The sequence below is a fragment of the Melopsittacus undulatus genome, chromosome 5, assembly GCF_012275295.1.
Source record: "Melopsittacus undulatus isolate bMelUnd1 chromosome 5, bMelUnd1.mat.Z, whole genome shotgun sequence".
In the NCBI taxonomy this organism is placed as follows: domain Eukaryota; kingdom Metazoa; phylum Chordata; class Aves; order Psittaciformes; family Psittaculidae; genus Melopsittacus; species Melopsittacus undulatus.
In genome coordinates, this window is record NC_047531.1 from 30,928,579 (window position 1) to 30,947,102 (window position 18,524).

At 39.1% G+C, this 18,524-nt stretch overlaps 1 protein-coding gene across 2 annotated transcripts in view; it reads right to left on the bottom strand.

Annotated features, from left to right (window-relative positions):
* MAGI2 (membrane associated guanylate kinase, WW and PDZ domain containing 2) overlaps window positions 1-18,524 on the bottom strand; it is a 724,927-nt gene that overhangs the window by 589,296 nt on the left and 117,107 nt on the right. The gene's annotated exons all lie outside the window — the stretch shown is intronic.

Sequence of the window (18,524 nt, forward strand, 5' to 3'; positions counted from 1 at the left end):
GGAACATGCAGCCAGTGCTGGTTTGTAACGGGGGTTAGATCTAGTAAGCTGAAGCTGTGGCGTACGTATTTCCCTAGAATATTTGAGAGGCACTGCTGCTCTTTTTAGTTGCTCAGGCAGTTGCTGTAAGTATGCCACTCACTGGAAGGGTGTCTTTTACATTTTCTTGTGAAGCAACAGGAAAAAGAAAGTTGCATGTTACGTACTGCATTTAATGTGCTTTTAGGTTAAATCCTCTTAAATTTAACCAGCATTTTGAAAAATTTTCATATCCATTTACATGGATATGTCATTTCCTCATTTTAAAACTTGTCACTTTTCCAAAGTACTTTACCTTATTACTTTAATTATTTGTGAACTCAGGTTAAAGTCACAGATGATTTCTATTTCCACAAAAGTCAGTGCAGGAAAAAATTCCCATTTTCTAAACAAGATGAAGAAATAAATTACACATTTTCAACTGGCATTTCCTCCTCTCTCAGAGCTGTGCTATAGTAGTCATTGCTGGAAGTTTATCCATTATGCCATATGAAAATCTTACAAAACTAAGACACCAGATTGGTTTACATGTGTCATCCTTAAATTTGCCTTTCTTTTGATTGATAACTGATTTCAAAGCTCCATTCCTTATAACCAGAAGCTAAAACAACATTTTCTGTTTTCATTACAGAGGTATCAAACACTTGATACGAAATATCAAAGCCTGAACCTGCTAATACAGATCTCCGTGACAACTCAGAATCAGTATTCAGGCCTGAATTTGTGCTATATGTTCTTTTATCCATCTGTTGGAAAAAATGAGAGGCCAGGAGTTGTTTTGAGAATGTACCAGGCATTTGTACACTTCAGTGAGCCAAATACTACAGCTGCATTTCTGCAGACTCGGTAACACTTTGACACAACTTTGTTTCCTGAAATAAAAAGACGTGAACTTATTATTTTACTGAATTTTATATGAAATCAATTATTTCTGTTTCTCCTTAGGGCAGTTTATGTTTTGAGCAGGGAGAAGCAGTTCAGCAACAGGGTGTTTCCAGTCAGCACGTGGCCTGAGAAGAATCTGCAGAGACCAGCCAGCCACTCTATGGCAGTCCTTCAGACACCCCAAAAACAGTCTTCCCAAGGCCTTCTCTATTGTAAACTTCTACTTTTCCTCTTTTCCCTCAGTGGCTTTATCTGCCATGGCACGCCATGGGGAAGGGGAAATTGCCAAACAATGCCATCTCCACCCACAGCCAACCCCATCACTGCCAAATGCACATTCAGTATTTCCACTTGGCTTTGAGCCTAAGAACCAAGTTGGCGCTCCATCAACAGATTTCACTGAAGTGAGAAAGCAGAAAAAGGTGAAGAGTTGAACAGTTGGATTCTGGGAGGAAAACGTGGAAGACAAAGTAGAGAGGCAGGGAAGGACGGTTAAATTGGTGGTTTAGGTTTCTAAGAGTACTGTTTTCATGCAGTAATCAGGCAAATGAGAGGGTATTTTTATCTATGAAGCCAAACACGATCACATATAGACACATAAACATGTCTAGGCTAAGAAATTCTCCTGATTAGTCAGTGTAATAAAAAGGAGAAAGACTAATCTATGCAAATTAAAACATGCAGAGGAGCCTTTGTAACATCCAAAGCTGCTTAGTCAGGCTTCAGAAAGACAACACACCTTTTATGGTTGACAGACAAAGCAGCACAGTTGGGAATTGGCTGTTAGGAACTAAATGCTACTAGTAGGATTTAGTACCTTTGTTGCAGACCACTTGGTGCACAGCCTTAACAGTGTATTCTGGTAGTACACATGGCCCCTGACAGCAGTCCAAGCAAGGACAAGTTAAGACTCTTTGTTAGGAAAACTGGGTATTTGTTCTTGCCTAGTTTTAGAAGACGTAGCTGCATCCAGGGCAGGATTTTGGCCCTTAAAAACTGAAAATACAATTAATACAGTTGAACTTACTAATTTTAAATGCATAATTGAATAAGATGCAATTCATCTTAAAGAGTGACTAAATACTGGAAAATCTACAATAACATCAAGAAAATGCTATTAAATACTCTACCGTGGATGCTAAACTACTGCTCTGGTTAAGGAGCTCAAAACCCCTACATCTATTCATGTACAAAGGATTAATTAACAGGTTTTCTTCTAAAAACTTTGACAAATTTTTCTTCGGTTATTAATTTTTGTAATTAATCTTGTCATGACATTCTGGTTTTTCACATTCCTAGGATTATTGCTAATGTTTAAAAATGCAACCAGCAGAGTTTGGTAAATTAGGAATGCCCAGATTCTAACAGAATAAAGCAACAATGTTAAGCAGAACCACCTGGGTTTGACAGAAAAAAGATTATCAGAACAGCCTGAGCAACAAGGGATCCTGACCTGCTAGCCCTAAGTATGGGATGCCCTCACCAAAATGAAACCCCAATATTTTCATTTTACTTAAACTCACTAACCTTTTTTTTTTTATTAATTTGGTTTTGAGCAGCTTAGGGAGAATCAAACTAAAGCAACAAAACAACCCACAAACTTATAGAAAAAATTTATTTTGACTGGAGATGTAATATGTCCTACACTTTTTTCCCATGATAAAAATGCTTTCAATTACATGCAAAGTTCAGCTGCTATGCTTGATGACAGGCCCTTCTTAAACTGCCAGCTGTCAACCCACTACACTTTGCACATTTCAAGTTCACAGCATTCAGCTTTCTTTGGCATAGAGTGGTAGGGGTATTTTCCAATTTGTAATTTTTTTTTAAATTTATTTATTTGGCCAAATAAAACCTAAGTTATTCAAACTATTTAGATAAGCAGAGACTACACAATTAGCAGCAGTTACTAAGGCAGATTACATATTAATGGCTATTTTTGTAAGCAGCAGGACTTCATCTGACCCTGAAAGTGAAAACTTAAGCATTCAATTGTTGATCAGTAATTTAATGGTTAAACTGAACACTGCTTTAAGTGGTTACTTTACTTCAGTAGGAATAATCTTCCCACTAGTCCTTTAGAAAAGTAAGCTATACAAATAATAGCAGGGCCAGAAATATTCCCAGTAGACAATGTCTGCTTGGTAACCAGCAGAGCCCCTTTAGTTTTTTTCTTCAAAAAGCACATTTGTGGCTATTCCGTTAATAGAAAAAACAAACCCCACAGGGCCTGAACACTACTTTAATACCAGTGAGATGCATCCTGAATGACAAAATCTTTAGGCATTGCATTGCCACAGGTGTGTTTAGTGAGCTGTACACAATCTGAAAGTAGAAAGAGTCAGAGAAAGCATCATGACATAAAATGTTGCTAAGCTATTAACATGTGTCATATCTTTCAAGTGGTTTTAAAGTATCAAATTTAAGCTGTTTACTACACCCATAATAATTTCCTCTAAAAATATCAAGGACTGGGCAACAAATTTACAGACACTACTGTATAAACTACCAGTTCATCTGAAGTAACTTGTTAGGAACACTTGCTATTCCTTGTAATGTAACTACTGCTATCATAGATAAGCAGAAAAAGCCACGGCCTCCCCAGCCTCCAAGTTCCTAAAACAAAACCCTGCAAAGGCATATTGTAAAAACTGGTATCACTGATGCAGCTCAGTGAAAGGTGGAAGAAAAACCACAGCTGACTGGTCTGCTGCTATCCTGGCTGCCATTTCCCCATTACCTCTACTGGTAAGTTTGCAGCATCTGCCTCTTCTAAGGTTACTGATGTTAGCACCTGCCCTGCTAATTGCCTTTGCAGTACCTCCTCTTGTCTTTGCTGTGCTTTGTTTATGCAGACAATTTCTCTTTGGCAGGCAGGTAGAACAGCCTGTCAGTGACAGCAGAAAAAGTAAAGCTGGTATATCTAGAGCTGTCAAGGCTTAGCCACCAGCTTAAGCCAAATCTGCATGAGGCTGTTTAAGACTGAGCAAGATCTCAATTTTATTTTCTCTTGAACATTTACAGCTGGACCAGCAGAAAAGGAAATAAAAAACAAAATTAGGAGGCAGATTCTATCTGGATGAGGAAATGAACAGTGAAGTAACAATAGTGATGGAGAATATAGACTATTCCACAGAATGAAGACAAAGCCGAACTCAGTATCTTGTGGAAGAACTTCAAGACACTGAGTGGTAGGAAAGACAAAATCAAATATCCAATATAAATGAAAGTAAAGTTTAACAGGTGAGAAAAAAAAATGCTATATTTGGCTCTGAAATAGTTATCACCACTGAGGAATGAGATCTCAAGATTGGGATTTCAGAGAAAGAAACCCTACAAACACATCAACTGTTAAAAAGTAGTGGGGGAATGAATGCAAAGACCATTAGATCAGTAACTCTAACTGAAATAAAGCAAAACAGGAAATATTACAGAAGAGGACATAGACTGTATGCACTGGGACTCTTGAACCTGGAAAAGATAAAACTGGAGTGGGACAGGAAAGAAACCTAAGAAATCTGGAATGATAAATGAATAGGTAATGCTTGTTCACTGCTTTCCTATACCAGGGTTAAGGAGCATTCAAAAATGGTATTATGTGGCAGGTTTGAATAGAAGATATTTCTCCACACATCTTGCTGTTAAGCTATGTTTATGCCTTTCCAAAGGACTTGCAATGCTTAGCTCACAAAATTACTCGACAAGTTTATGGAAGAAAAACCCATTGACAGCTACTGAGTATCAAATAAATTCCTATAATTCATTAAATGTACAAGTTGTGATGTGCTAGAAGCCATAAAAGTATTCTGCAGAAGTATTATAACCTGATTGTCCTATTCTCAGAGGCCTTCTGAACACCTGTGGCAGCCCCCACCAAGGACAGGAATGGATAGCTCTGTGCTTAGTACAATCAAAATCAGGTTACTCAGGTAGGAATGACCTAATTGTGTTCCTTATTAAACATTCTTTTTTTCCAACAGCTGTGGTAATTTAGTCTTTTTAAACTACGGCAAGGTTAGAGCAGAATTTGCACTGAAAAGAACACAGTGTTTCTACAACTGGAATACTGAAGAACTGGAAACTGGAATTAGGGGAGACTTGCATGGTCATACAAACTACACCCAAAATCACCATGAGAAGCCAGGAAACACTGTCTGGTGCAGAACTCTTGAGAAAATAGAGAAATCTTACTGAACAAAATTAACAATCAAATCCCTGCAGAAACTGAGGTTTATTTACTTCACTGTTTTCTCAGCATAGTCCACAAATGAGGTTTACTGTCCAGTAGTTCCTGTTTATTTAGGGTGAATTGGTTCAACTACCTGCCAACTTCTTTTTCATGGATAAGGACTGCAGCATCTTACTTGGATACACATTCTGGACATGCCTGTAATTAAACGAAACAGTTCAACATAGCAAAATGCATCCAGCTTGGGGCATGGAGGGAATCTCAGCCCTTTAACTGTATAGGCTACAGGTCATTAAAAACTAAAGATTTACCTAATGAAGCTTTTGATCTGCCCTTGCCTCCTGCCTCACTCCTGCCTCTTTGGGCCCTCCCTGTCCATATGTTCTAGCCTCATAGCAGAGGGCTGAGAAGCCACTACATCCCAGGGAATCAGGGATCTGGAACCCACACCCCTGTGGTCTTCCATGGCCCTATGCACAGCCAGACCTGGGGCTTGCCAACACCACTGCCTGAACATATTCCATGTGTTTAAAGCATCCACTGGCAGCTGCAGCACAACTATAGCTCACATCCAAGCTAGAAGCACAGGGATTGCTACGAAAGGCCGCCAGCTTGTCTTTTTTTTCTTGTCTTCTCCTGCACATACTGCTCCGTTCTATATTTTTTTCATCATTGCTGTCATACACACCCCACCACAACCCACCCTTTAAATTCTCCACTGTTTATTCTCAATCTGCCCTTGCATATTTTCAGTTGTTCTCTAGTCTCCATGACCCCCTTTAGCACTCACCATTAAATGCAATATTTGCATTTGGTTATGCAAGGCAAAGCAATACCATATCTCAAACAATTTTACACACATTTTTCCTTTTGGCTGTCCTTCCTTGTAGCTTCTGTTCAGACAGCGTACACATTTTGTTCAGTTTTGTTTAAAATGCTGCAAGGTCAGGTCTAGGAATAGCCATTTTAGACTCCAGAAAGCAAACTGAAAGGGAATAAAACATTTCAGTAGGAAATAAGATGGCTTTGTAACTGTCACCTGTCAGAAAATACAAATGAATAAAAACAGTCTAAAAATAGGCATAAAGGTCAACTACCAAGGTTTTTTTAATGAAAAGGTTATCTTTTTCCTCCTAGCAGATGTCATGAACAGAAGACATTTCCCCTCACCCATTCCATCATTCCACCACATGTATTTTCTTATTTTCATCTAGACTCAAGATGTACTAATAGAAAAACCCATGCTGCTTCTTCAAAAAACCAGTTTCTCCAGTCATTTTGGTTGTTAATCCTTCATAAACAGAGAATTCAGAGGCTCACATTTTTCTCCCTTACTCAACTGTTTAACATCATCTCTTAAACCATCAGATTAGTTGTCACACAGCTCTGTGGGTACCTGAGAATATAATACCGGTATCAAGTGAGAAATAGTCCACTGTTTCTTGAGGTTTTTTTGTAGTTGTTGGGTTTGTTTCGTTGGTTGCTTTTTTTTCCCCCAGAATGGGGGGACAACACATTTCTAGCTCCATTTGAGCATCAAAAAATACCAAAAATGTTTGCAACAGTGGGAGTTTAAAACATCAACAGAATACAAAATAATTTAATCTCTTTCTGGCACATGGAGCAACTCTTCCTATTTAAACTGCTTGAGCTGTATCTGCACTGAGAGATACTGCAAGAAGCTTGGGTAGCCCTGGCTGGATGTAAGAGGCAGCCAAAAGCTGGACTGACTGTGCCACAGAACTGTCCTTCAGGTGCTGCACCCTTTGCTTGTGTTACATTTGCACACCTGAGCAGTACTTTAGCCTGTTCACTTGACTTCCCTGCTCAAGATAAAGACTGAGAGGAAAGTCTGCTGGTTACTCTTTCTTTCAAATACTCAGCCAGGATTACGCACCAGCCCATCTCTGACCAGCCAGAATAGCACAAACGGTGCAAATTTTAAAATCATAATGCATCAAAAATACATGACGTTTTTAACACATACAGAGATGCTTTTAGATAGCATCCTAAAAGGAGAAGAGATATAATAAAAGGGTGAAAGAACAAAGACTGGTTAGTTCCTCTTCAAAAGAAACCAGAGGAAAACAAGAATCCCATAGTAATGCTGATTTTCATGTACTGATTTTCAGTCTAATTTTTATGCCATTCCCTGATTAGTAACAATCAGGCATAATATTTCAAACACACCCAGGTACATTTATTTAGCACTCTGCTTTAGAGTGCTCTTCATTTAAATAAGAAACTAGCCTCAGGCAAGTACCTCACAAGAAATACTTTCTAATAGATACTCAGCCCTATATCTTAGCTCACAAAATTAAGTAGCTGTCATAACAGATTAATCAACTGTCGTGCGGAAAAGAAATACATACACAGTGGCACTGTGATGACAAATGACTAAACAAATTCCATGCCTAGATAACTATTTTTAACTCCATTATTTAGTTGGTTTGGTACCTTCTTCTAAATGGCAAATACCAGGTTCTAAAAACTATCTGCAAATAAGAAATGAGAACATTTTTGCATAAAATCTATTTTCTTCAACAAAGCCAAAGGCAGAAGATACAAAAGGGATACGTAGTAAAGAAAAATGCCATAAGCGTTTATAGAATCTGGAATAAAAATAGACAACTACTAATACAGATTACTTAAAAGCATCTTTGTACACGATCCAAGCACTTCCAACAGACCTGAATTTTTACTATTGTACTTTCCCATTGTATTTAACAAGCAGCAGCAATTATAGCATGGTAGAGGTAACAAAACATTTTCTGCCATAACCCCAAGAGCTAAATGGACCTGAGCTGTCACACAACTGTGTGTCTGACAAGGGCATTTTTTCATTCCCTACTTTCTGTGTGCCACAGTATTGTGTGATAATCCCATCCTGTACCATTCTTGATGGATTTGCAGGCCACAGCTGAATTACTGGAGCAGTGAAAGATTGTGTTCAGTGAAGCTAGGGACTTACTATGTCACATTTTTGCAGTCATAATTGCATCAAAACTGGGTAACATTAAGAACTAAAGCCATTAAATAGAGCTTCTAAGGCTCTAGAAGTCCTGTTATTGCTTTGCTTAGCTTTTCAAACCAAGCTCTTAAAAAAATTCACTGTTCAGCAACATCTGAAGATAGGACATGTTTTTACAAAGAAACAGAATTCTCTGAATGATTATTTCATTCAGTTTCAAAACCAGCCTATCATGACCTACATCATAAAGCAGAGTACTTCTGGGATCATAAGACAGACATGACATCCCCCCTCATCTTAATGAATTTTTGATTCTTTCCTCCAAATCTGTGCCCCCAATAATGCATTTCTATCTTTAAAGCAAAGCAGAGTCACTGATTCATCTTCTGTCCATCAGGTTTCATGACCTTCTCTTCTAAATTTCTTGTAAATTTGAAGCTGCCAGAGGATGCTGCAGCTGGAAGTCTCATTGATTCTATCCTGAGAAATGCAGTCAAAGTGAAAGAGAAGCTGGTGGAGTCTATAGTGCTCCTGCATGGACTTAATCAGCATTGTATGTTATCAAAGAAAGATATGCTGCAAGATTTCCCTTGTTTTATATCTTTAATATGATTGGCATGAGTATTGTGGTGGATTCTGAAAATAAGTTCCAAGCTGAGGTCAAAAGTAGTCCCAAAATAATATGATTTTTTTATTGCCCACTGTAAAACTCAGTCTAATGAAACAGAAATTAATATTGAAATCCAACAAAATTACTCTAGTTAGCAACATAGGACTGACTGGATCTGTGCTTATTTGCCTGTGTAGAGCTGTTTCTACGTTTAAAAGGATATAGAGATGGAACTGGTAAAGGCTATTTTTCTTTTGTGTTCTGCTGAACTAGTGAAATTACTCAAGGTTAATGCAATTAGATGATGGATAAAGTTCTTGATGGATGAGACTGCAATGACACTGAAAAATGTGGTGCTCTTCCTACTAAGAGGTATTTCTGCATCCAATGCAATTAAGGGAGGTAGATGTGAATATGGTAGTAGCTGCAAGAAGCATAAAAAATGGCTTCATACATTTGTAAGCCACTACAAAAGACATTTGAATTGAGACAAAAACTGGCAAAGAGATCATATTTCTAGTTATGATGATGTTGTGGTTTAATCCTAGCCAGTAACTCAGAATCACAGAGCCATTTGCTCACTCTCCCCACTTTCCCCACCAGTTTATGTACTGGGCATGAGGTGCTGTGGTATGGAATACCCCTTCAGCTAGTTTGGGTCACGGGTCCTGTCTCTGCTTCCTCCTGGGTTCCTGTGCCCCTGCTCACTGGCAAAGCATGAGACAAAAAAGGCCTTGATCAGGGTAAACGCTATTTAGCGACAACTAAAACATCAATGTGTTATCAGTGTGATTCTCATACTAAATCCAATGCACAGCACTGGACCATCAATCAAGAAAGAAAAATTAACTCCCAGGCAAAACTAGGACAGATGATGTTCAACTCAAGGGACAGCATTCATAGACTAAGTCAGAGCTATGAAATCAAGAAATGTTCCTGGGGTCGGGTTTTCCTGTGAATATTTTCCCTGTTGAAAGGAACTGAAAGCCAGTGCAGTCTGGGGGACCAGTGCATAGTGTGGAATGAACCTATTTGCAGCCTGGAACAAGGCTACCAAGATGCTGTGGGCACAGCTTTTTAAGAATTTTTAAAGACAATATGAAGGTAAAAGATGCCTTTTGGATTGAATTTATTACATGAGCTCTAAGTCAAACATGCACCTGTAAACATAATCTTTTATTTACTCTCCCTCAAAAAATCTACAAACAATTGGAGTAATATTTACAAACATCAGGAGAAATATTAGGAACAAAGTTATGTTCCAAAAGAAACTGCAGAACACTGCTGCTTGCAGCTCTATTGCTGGCTTCCTACGTAAGTGCGAGTTTTCCTAGAAGCAGACCAGACACAGAAACAAAACAGAAGCTGAAGAGATTGTTTTGATCTATATTTGCTAATCTTTCATTTACAAACATCAGAACAAGAAAAGTATTGGTAAATGTACCAACCCAGTACGGCACATTTACACCAGCTTTTTCCCATGTGAGTTCTCCAATGTCTAACATTACTGTGTTCGAACTGAGGCTTTGTATTTGACTCTCCCTCTCCAAAGCCTGCAGCATCACAATCACTGTAAACCCATCTCTCTGCCAAACCTGGCTTAAACTGGACTACTGATTCTGAAGTTATCACCTGAACCTCACTGTCTGTATTCAGGGATGGTGTGACTGCAAACGGCTCATTTCCCCAGGGAAGATGTATAGAATGAGGTCATTAATGTTTTTAGTACAAAAAAATGCCAGCTTTTCAGAAAACCTCTGAAGCCCTAAGGGAAAGCCATGAGTTTTTCTCATGCAAATAGCATTGGCAAATCCACAGTACTACATATTTTCTGCTCAGAAGCCTTTATCAGTAGCTTTACAAAATAATAGACTGAGATTTCTACCCTACCACAGTTGTAAACTACATATGTTTACTGTTTGTTTTTCTTTCCATGTCTTTTAATAATATATGCAGATCCATTAAAATGCATGGCAGTTTTCCATCATAACAATAATAGTCATGTTCTCCTCCTAATATCTGGAAATTAATCTGCTGATACAACTTTTCTGATCATAACTGCACTCTTCTTACCTAAATTACAGAGGAGTTATGCCTAATTCATGGTTTTTCGATTAGTGTTCTTATCACAGCCCACAGGCACAACAGGTCTCAAATTTAATACAATGACAATTTATGATAGAAAACTACATATTTAAACCTGGAAACATTCTCCATGTTGACCAAGCAAATACATCTTACTAGATCAAAGAAAAAAGAAAAGAATATTTCATATAAACAGAGGTTGACTGTTCTTTACTGTAATGGTATAGGGAGTACTATCAAAGAGGATTTCCATGTTATCAACTCCAGTATGCAAAATGTAACTACTCTTTAAATATGGACAGCTCAGAATTAAAAATCACATGTTCTTATTTACCTGCTCAACTTTGTCACCATGTCACCATTATCAGTAATTTAGCAAATGCACACAGCAATGTTTTCAAGTACACCATGGCATTTTAACAAACAGATCTCATTTCAGAACATATGAATTCCCTACTTCTGTTTTAAAGTGTACCAATGGTCTTAATGTTTATGCTTGAAAGGAAAAATAAATATTTATCACATTTACTGGGAAAATTTGTAGTTATAGCTATTAGGAGGACTTTTCCAAAGTGCAAGTATCATTCTGGGCCTCATCCAAGAAGGCTTCCAACTTAACAAATGATCATAACATTACTTTAGGACAAAATAGAACGCATGCATCAGATATAAATCCACACACGTAAGACTGCCACAGGGGTTTCCGTGGGGAAGTACTAACCTTCAAAGCAGATTCTCTTCCCTTAACAGGCTAAATATAGGTTTATTTAAACTGACCATTTTAATGAACATAAGAAAAAAATCACTTAATGCAGCAATAGGGCAAAGAGATCCAACTACTAAAGACACTAAATACAAATATTCATATTATTGCTTTGACTAAAACAGGAGAGTAAGCCAGGTTTGTTAGCTTCACTATAAAGTTAATGGAAGTGACAACTATTTCATGCAGGTATCCGAGCTGCTATGTACTGAGAACTGAATTTGATAACTTAAAACTTCTTTACTGAAGAAAGAAGTACATTGAAAATCCTGCCCTCATGCTCATCAGCACTGTGAGCCAGAGCCTTCTCAGCAAAAAGCCATGAATATTACTGCTGCTGCTTCCTTCCCGTATTTTATCTGGCTCTGGAGAGCCATATGAAGATATATAGCAGCAACCTTTCCAATCTGTGAGACACCATTTATCACCCATTCAGATGAGTTCCGACACTTGAAGAGACCACAAGGTGTTTTATAACTGCTACCACGTACAAAAGAAAAAAGAGAAGGACATCAAGTTCATTCATAATGCACTAGGAAGTTCTGGGGGCAGGTTTTTCTCTGCGTTATTGGTCCTGTAAGCCTCGGTGCAAGCTGTCTCCCTGGTACTGCTACCTAGTCCAAGAAAGATGATGATTTTTTTCAGTTGTGAAAAGCTTCCAAAGTTATTCCTGAAAAATGACAATGGCCTTTTAAGATTCAGGGGTTATTACACCTTCCCTATTAGATACCTTGTTCCCAAATTATTCCATTTCAGTATTCCTGATAACACATGGCTAAGGATGATTTGCCAGCTAAACAGGTGAATCCCTTAAAAATTAATGAAATTTAGGATCTTGACTTCTGCCAGTAGGGCAACATGATGAAGTACAGAGGAATTACCAGAGAGGATTAACATGAACACCAATCCACTAAAGCATGCTCGTAAATGAAATTATGATTCCCAGATGGTTTCCCTAAGAGCTACAGTTTTGTTTCTGACAGGGACATGTCTTTAATGACTATCTTAAGTTAACATCCTCCCAAGATCAGCTTCTACTAAACAGGCTTCATATGCCATCTAGGCTTCCTAGTATAAAAAACAGGTCTGGTTTTAATCACTGTCATGGTTTAAACCAAGTCCGCACAGCTCATTTACTAACTCCCCCCCCTTGCTTCCCCAACTTCCAGAGAGTTAGGAAGGAGAATCCAAAGAATGTAGCCCCCACGGGTTGAGATAAGAACGGTTTAATAGCTAAGGTATAACACAAATCACTCCTGCTACTACTACTACAAATAATAATGATAAAGCAAATAACAAGTGAAGAGAATACAACACCTCACCAGCCACTGACCCATAACTCACTGCACCCTGCCCGACTGAGCACCGACTGATACCTCCTCCATTCCCCAGTGCTCCAGCCCTTCTGGATTTCTCCCGGTTACATCCTGGGCATGACGTGCTATGGTATGGAATACCTCATTGGCTAGCCTGGATCAGGTGTCCTGTCTTTGTTTCCTCCCAGCCTCCCCTCCTCCCTGGGAGAGCATGAGGCTCAGAAAGTCCTTGGACAAATCAAACATTTGAGCAGTAACTCAAAACATACTTGCTATCAGCAACCGTTCTCAGCCCGAAAGTCAAAACACAGCACTGCACCAGCTACCAAGAAGGAGAAAAATGACTGCTACTGCTCAAACCAGGACAGTCACAAATCAGGATACTGAATAAAAGAACATATATTTGTCTCTGGAAGGAATGATAACAGAACACATTTCCATATTCTATTTCTTTTTTTTTTTTAATGCTGATTTAATAGCATTTCTGCCGACTGAAGAGACTTTTGCCTATTCAGAAATACTTTTTTTCAGATCAAATGTGAGGTGTCCCTGTCCATGGCAAGGGGGCTGGAAGTAGAAGATTTTAAGGTCCTTTCCAACCCTAACTATTCTATGATTCTAGGATTCTATATTGGGCAAAGAAAAGCCAGTGCCCTAAATATCACCTATGGACAGCAAGTGTGGATTTAACAAGAGCACCTCCTTTGAAGGTATTTACGGAATCCTGGTTTTCTTTGGTCAAAGATGCTACATTATTACAACCCAATATCCATGTCACAGCTTCTACTCCACTAGCATCTTTGTAGCAAGGTTCTTGTACAGCTCCATAAGTTTCCCCACTGAACAATGCCTATTTCCCTCATTTTGTCTGAAGCTATAGCCAGCTGTTTATTTCCAGACTGAAAGTTCTTGGCTAACTGCAAGGACCAGCTCCAGAAAGGATGGGTTAAGAGCCATACAACTCACTCTAAGGCCTGAAGTTACTCCAGAAACCACTTGCAAAGTGATACTCTGTTGATTTGCTTAAGAAACTGCTTCAGACTTGACACTCACCACATACTCCCTAATGTGGACTCTGACAGAAAGATACAAAAAAGGCTCCCAAACAACGGTGATTGATTCTGGTTATCCCCAAGTGCTCTGTAAATTTTCTGCTCTGGCACTTAAGATCTGGCCAGAGCATCTAATTTCCATGACTTTAGATCACTTTCAAAGATAAACCTCTGCAATGGAAGAGGAGATGTGGATGACCATGCACAACATGCGGACACAGCTGTATCTCTCTTCTACTCAAGAATTTTGGTTTTGGTAGAAATCATAAATTGAGCACCAGTGTTACATCACTCAGGAAAGCAAGGGCTTGATGTTACATGACATATCTGGGCTGTGTCAACAGCAGTGTGGCCAGCAGGCTGAAGGAAGTGATTCTCCCCCGCTACTCTGTTCTTATGAGACTCCAATTGGAGTACTGCTTCCAGCTCTGGGGCCACCAATACAATGGGGATGTGGACCTGCTCAACAGTGTCCAGAGGAGGCCACAGAGATGACCAGAGGGCTGGAGCACCTCTCCTATGGAGACAGGCTGAGAGAGCTGGGATTCTTTAGGCTGGAGAAAAGACTACAGAGAGACCTTGGAGAGGCTTCCAGTACATAAAAAGGTTCTTCAAGAAATCTGGGAAAGGACTTTTTGCAAGGGCATGTAGTGACAAGATGAGGGGAACTGCTTTAAACTGAAACTGAAACGGGGTAGATTTAGGTTAGACTTTAGGAAAAATTTCTTTACTAGGAGTGTGACAAGACACTGGCACAGGTCGACCAGAGAAGCTATGGATGCCTCACCCCTGGAAGTATTCTATGATTCTACGGTTTCAGGCTTTCACCTTCATTGCACTCAGGCCAGTGTCAAAAGTTTGGGTTTGAGATTAATGTACAGATATAGAAGCTGAAGTTACATCTCTGATTTGCACTCTGGGAAGTGTTAATATGAAAAAGAACAAACACCCCCAAGTTAAACACAGGGAAGAAACCCTTTCCAGACAGATGTGTATATCATGAGTACATATACTAGGTCTGATGAATTCAGTAGCCTCACAAAATATAGGGAAGACTGTGTATGTCCAGGAGATGGAAGAGACAGAAGTGTAGGCTGGTAAATACACTGCAAGCAAGAGGCCACTTTTCCTGCATCAGGATGTCCCCCTTTAGTCATGGGAAGAGAAGAGCAGGAATGGAAATTGCATCTGCACAGCAGCAGCTGTGTTACTGATACAGATATACAGGCTCACAGTGGTACCGGTACTTTGTGGAAACATCCAGCTAGTATTTCAATTTTTCATGAGTAGCAAGAAAGTCTTTTTGCTACAGTTCCAGCTTCCCAAGCAACATGAACAAGAGAAGTGGCTATGGCTTTTCTGGGGCAGCTATGCATTCACAGTACTTGAAATTCTGCCCAGAGCAATAACTACTCATATATAAAAAGCAGTCATTTAGTCTCCTAATTTAGACAGGTGGCTTTCCTCTCTGAAGAAGGAAAAAAAAAAACCAAAAAACAAAAAACCCAAAGCACAAAAAAATCCCTCAAAACCAAACATCTTTGAGTACAAATATTTTGTGAATCAGCTTAGATCTGCACCTTCTTTCTTCTTTAGTTTCCACCCTTAATTGGGAGGGCAGAAGCAGAACTGAAAGCCAAAAGTTTATCCCTCCCTACTGAATTAGAAAAATGAATTTTTCAACCAGTTGTGTAACTACCAAGAGAACTATCAGGACATATGGGTCTCTTCACCACCCCACTGGCTTAGGGAAAGGAAGCAGGGAACCTTTCACACCTTGGCCAACAGCTACAGTATTACATGCTTCCTCTCCTGGCCAAAGCAACTACATATGGTATGAAATGCTACATGGCAACATAAATAAGAACGACTGATGCAGGTATCTTTGTTTTTTCTTCTGGCTTTCTCCTCCATTTGAAAGCAGTGCTGGCAGCATCAAGTGAGAAAGACTTATCAGAAAGCAAGAGCTAGACTTGGATGAGTAATCTTAATTATTAGTCAGAAGTGTTAAATAAGAAGCTTTTGGATCTGATCTTTTGGGTGTTTATAAAACATGGAGAGAGCCTTCTACAACAATTTCCTAATGGTAGTGATTATGGTTCTGATGCATTTTTTGCTTTGCTGCCACTGCCTCACTCCAACCACAAAGCATGTCAAATTGTTTCTTTCAGACTAAATTTTATGCACCAAAGAGCAGCACGTGTTACTTAAGAACGCAGGTTTCATACAAACATTAAGCAAAATACACACTCTGTGCATCAAGTTGTGCTGAAAGGAACCAATGCAGTTCAATTACAGTAACTACCTCTCCAATGGCTCCAAGGCCAAAAGGTCCCTTCCTTTTACTTTACTCAGACACACTCTAAGCTTCCACAAAAGGTATACCTTCATCTTTAACAAATTCAAATATTGCAGGAAACAATGCCTGCTTCACTGTGAGATGATTTGATAGAAAATTTTGTTAACTTATTCAGAATTGGGAATATAATTTTGCCTGTTGTACACCTCTATGCTGAGTATCACAAGAACGTAACATAAAAAGTGTTCTGGCTCAGTGCAGACATTCCTACAAAGATCTGCCTAGCCCAAGATCCTGTTTCCAACAGTCACTAAAAATGGATATAAAAATAACGGTGTGAAAATAGTGTAACACTGTACTTGTCTAACATATTCTGTATTTCAAAACAGTTTGGAGCTGAGGGAATTCCTGACCCAGAGCTCATATCCCTTTTAACCGTTGTAAACTGATACCCACAGCATCCTGCAATAAGAGTGCTCTTTCTTAGCAAATGTGAACTATGAACAGCAACTTAAACCCCAAAACAAGCAAGCAAACAAACAAACAAAAACACCCCAAATCTAAGTCTGCCACCAGCTAGCATGCAGAGTCAATGCACAAAACACTTAGATCAGGCTTTCTGGAGCGCCATAAAACCTTTGTCATTATTTTCCTCATTGGTCCTTGCCTTTGTAAGATGAAAAACAGGAGCAGCACATTACTATTGAGCACACTTATTTTAATGAGTTAAATTTTTAAAGACATCTTGTACGTAGCACATTTCCAGACTCAAAACACAAATCAGTAAGAGGAGTGTCGGAATTTTTAACTACTAAATAATAAAAAGAAAATTAGAATAACAAATTACATTACCCAAGCTTGGAACAAGTAACTTCTCTTTTTCCCCCGAGAACTGCCATGGGTCACAACAATGAAGGTTGACAAACTGCAGTGACAAAATCTCAGAACAGAATTGTATGCACAAATTAAGATCCATCCACTGCTGGAAACGCTATCAGTGCCAAAGACTGGAGGTGTAAGAGTTGATCATCCTGCTCAGAATACACAGCTCCTCTGGGAAAAATCACTGCCCACAGCTCCCACACTGGCCATGTTATGCAGCTTTGTCATAGGTCTGCTTTAGGCAGGACTAAAGCATCTCTGTCCTGAGGGCTGACAGGTATTCTGAAGGGAGCAAAAAAGCCCTGAACAAAACACAAACTAGGCAGAGCAAGCAGCTGAGTGTTACCTTCCCCTCATCCCACTATCCAATCTTCATGGGGTTTTAATCATTTGATACAATTTCCTTTAAGCAGACAGAAATAACTATTTTCTCTTTACACAAACTGAAGACCAAAGGCATTCACAGCTGGCAGGACAGCCCCCAGATTCTGGTAGTCAGAGCTACCAACACAAAGGACTGCACACAGCCAAATCTCTGATCAATCACCATTCTGTAATTAGAACATTTCAGCCAAACAACGCAGTTCTTGAACTCTACATCGTGTGGGGTTCAAAAGGAAATTATTCCCCTCGATTCAATGTGCCAACAATGAGACAACGAGGAATAAACCAATAGCCAAACTTTAAGATCACACAGTTTAGGGCCAGAATACAGGAGAGTGAGATTGGATAAGTGAATAAATAGATGAAAAAGGAAACATTGTAGAGGACACCTGGAATAAGTTGGAGAATGAAGTTGCAGATCTCTCCAGTTATGAGAAGGATTTCATTAAGAGAATAACAATACCAAAGTTATTCTCTTTGCAACTCAAACTAGTGAAAGGATATTTGGAACACACTTAGAACTAGAAAGGGCAGATTGAATATCTGCTGTTGACATTATTATATTGGAACTATCAGACACATCATTTACTATTGTTTATTATTATTTTAATCTATTTATTTTCACTATTTTTGCTTTATATTTTGCACAGGAATGTAGTCTATGGATTGGGGGGTTTTGTTAGACAACTTGAGAAACATAAAGCAGACCTCCATTAACTGCACTGGGGTGCCCCTGCTCTTCAGAGCACAGATTTTCACCTCTCAGATCAAATTCTCCCCCCTAGTTTCTGCCTTGTAGTCCAGCAAGACCAGACAACTCTGTCCTACACAAGGATTTCAGACACTGTTCATCTGTTTTCCTGTTGCTCAGGAAGAAGCACAAAGTGTGTCTGGTATCCTGTTCTGTGCAATTAATGCCTGACAAGATACCATTCTGCTTAAGCACAGCAATATTAAGGAAGAGACTAACCAGGGCTTTTCATAACACAAGCTATGAGCCTATGAGATGTACCATAGAGTTCACTAAAGCAAGACACAATGTTTCCAGT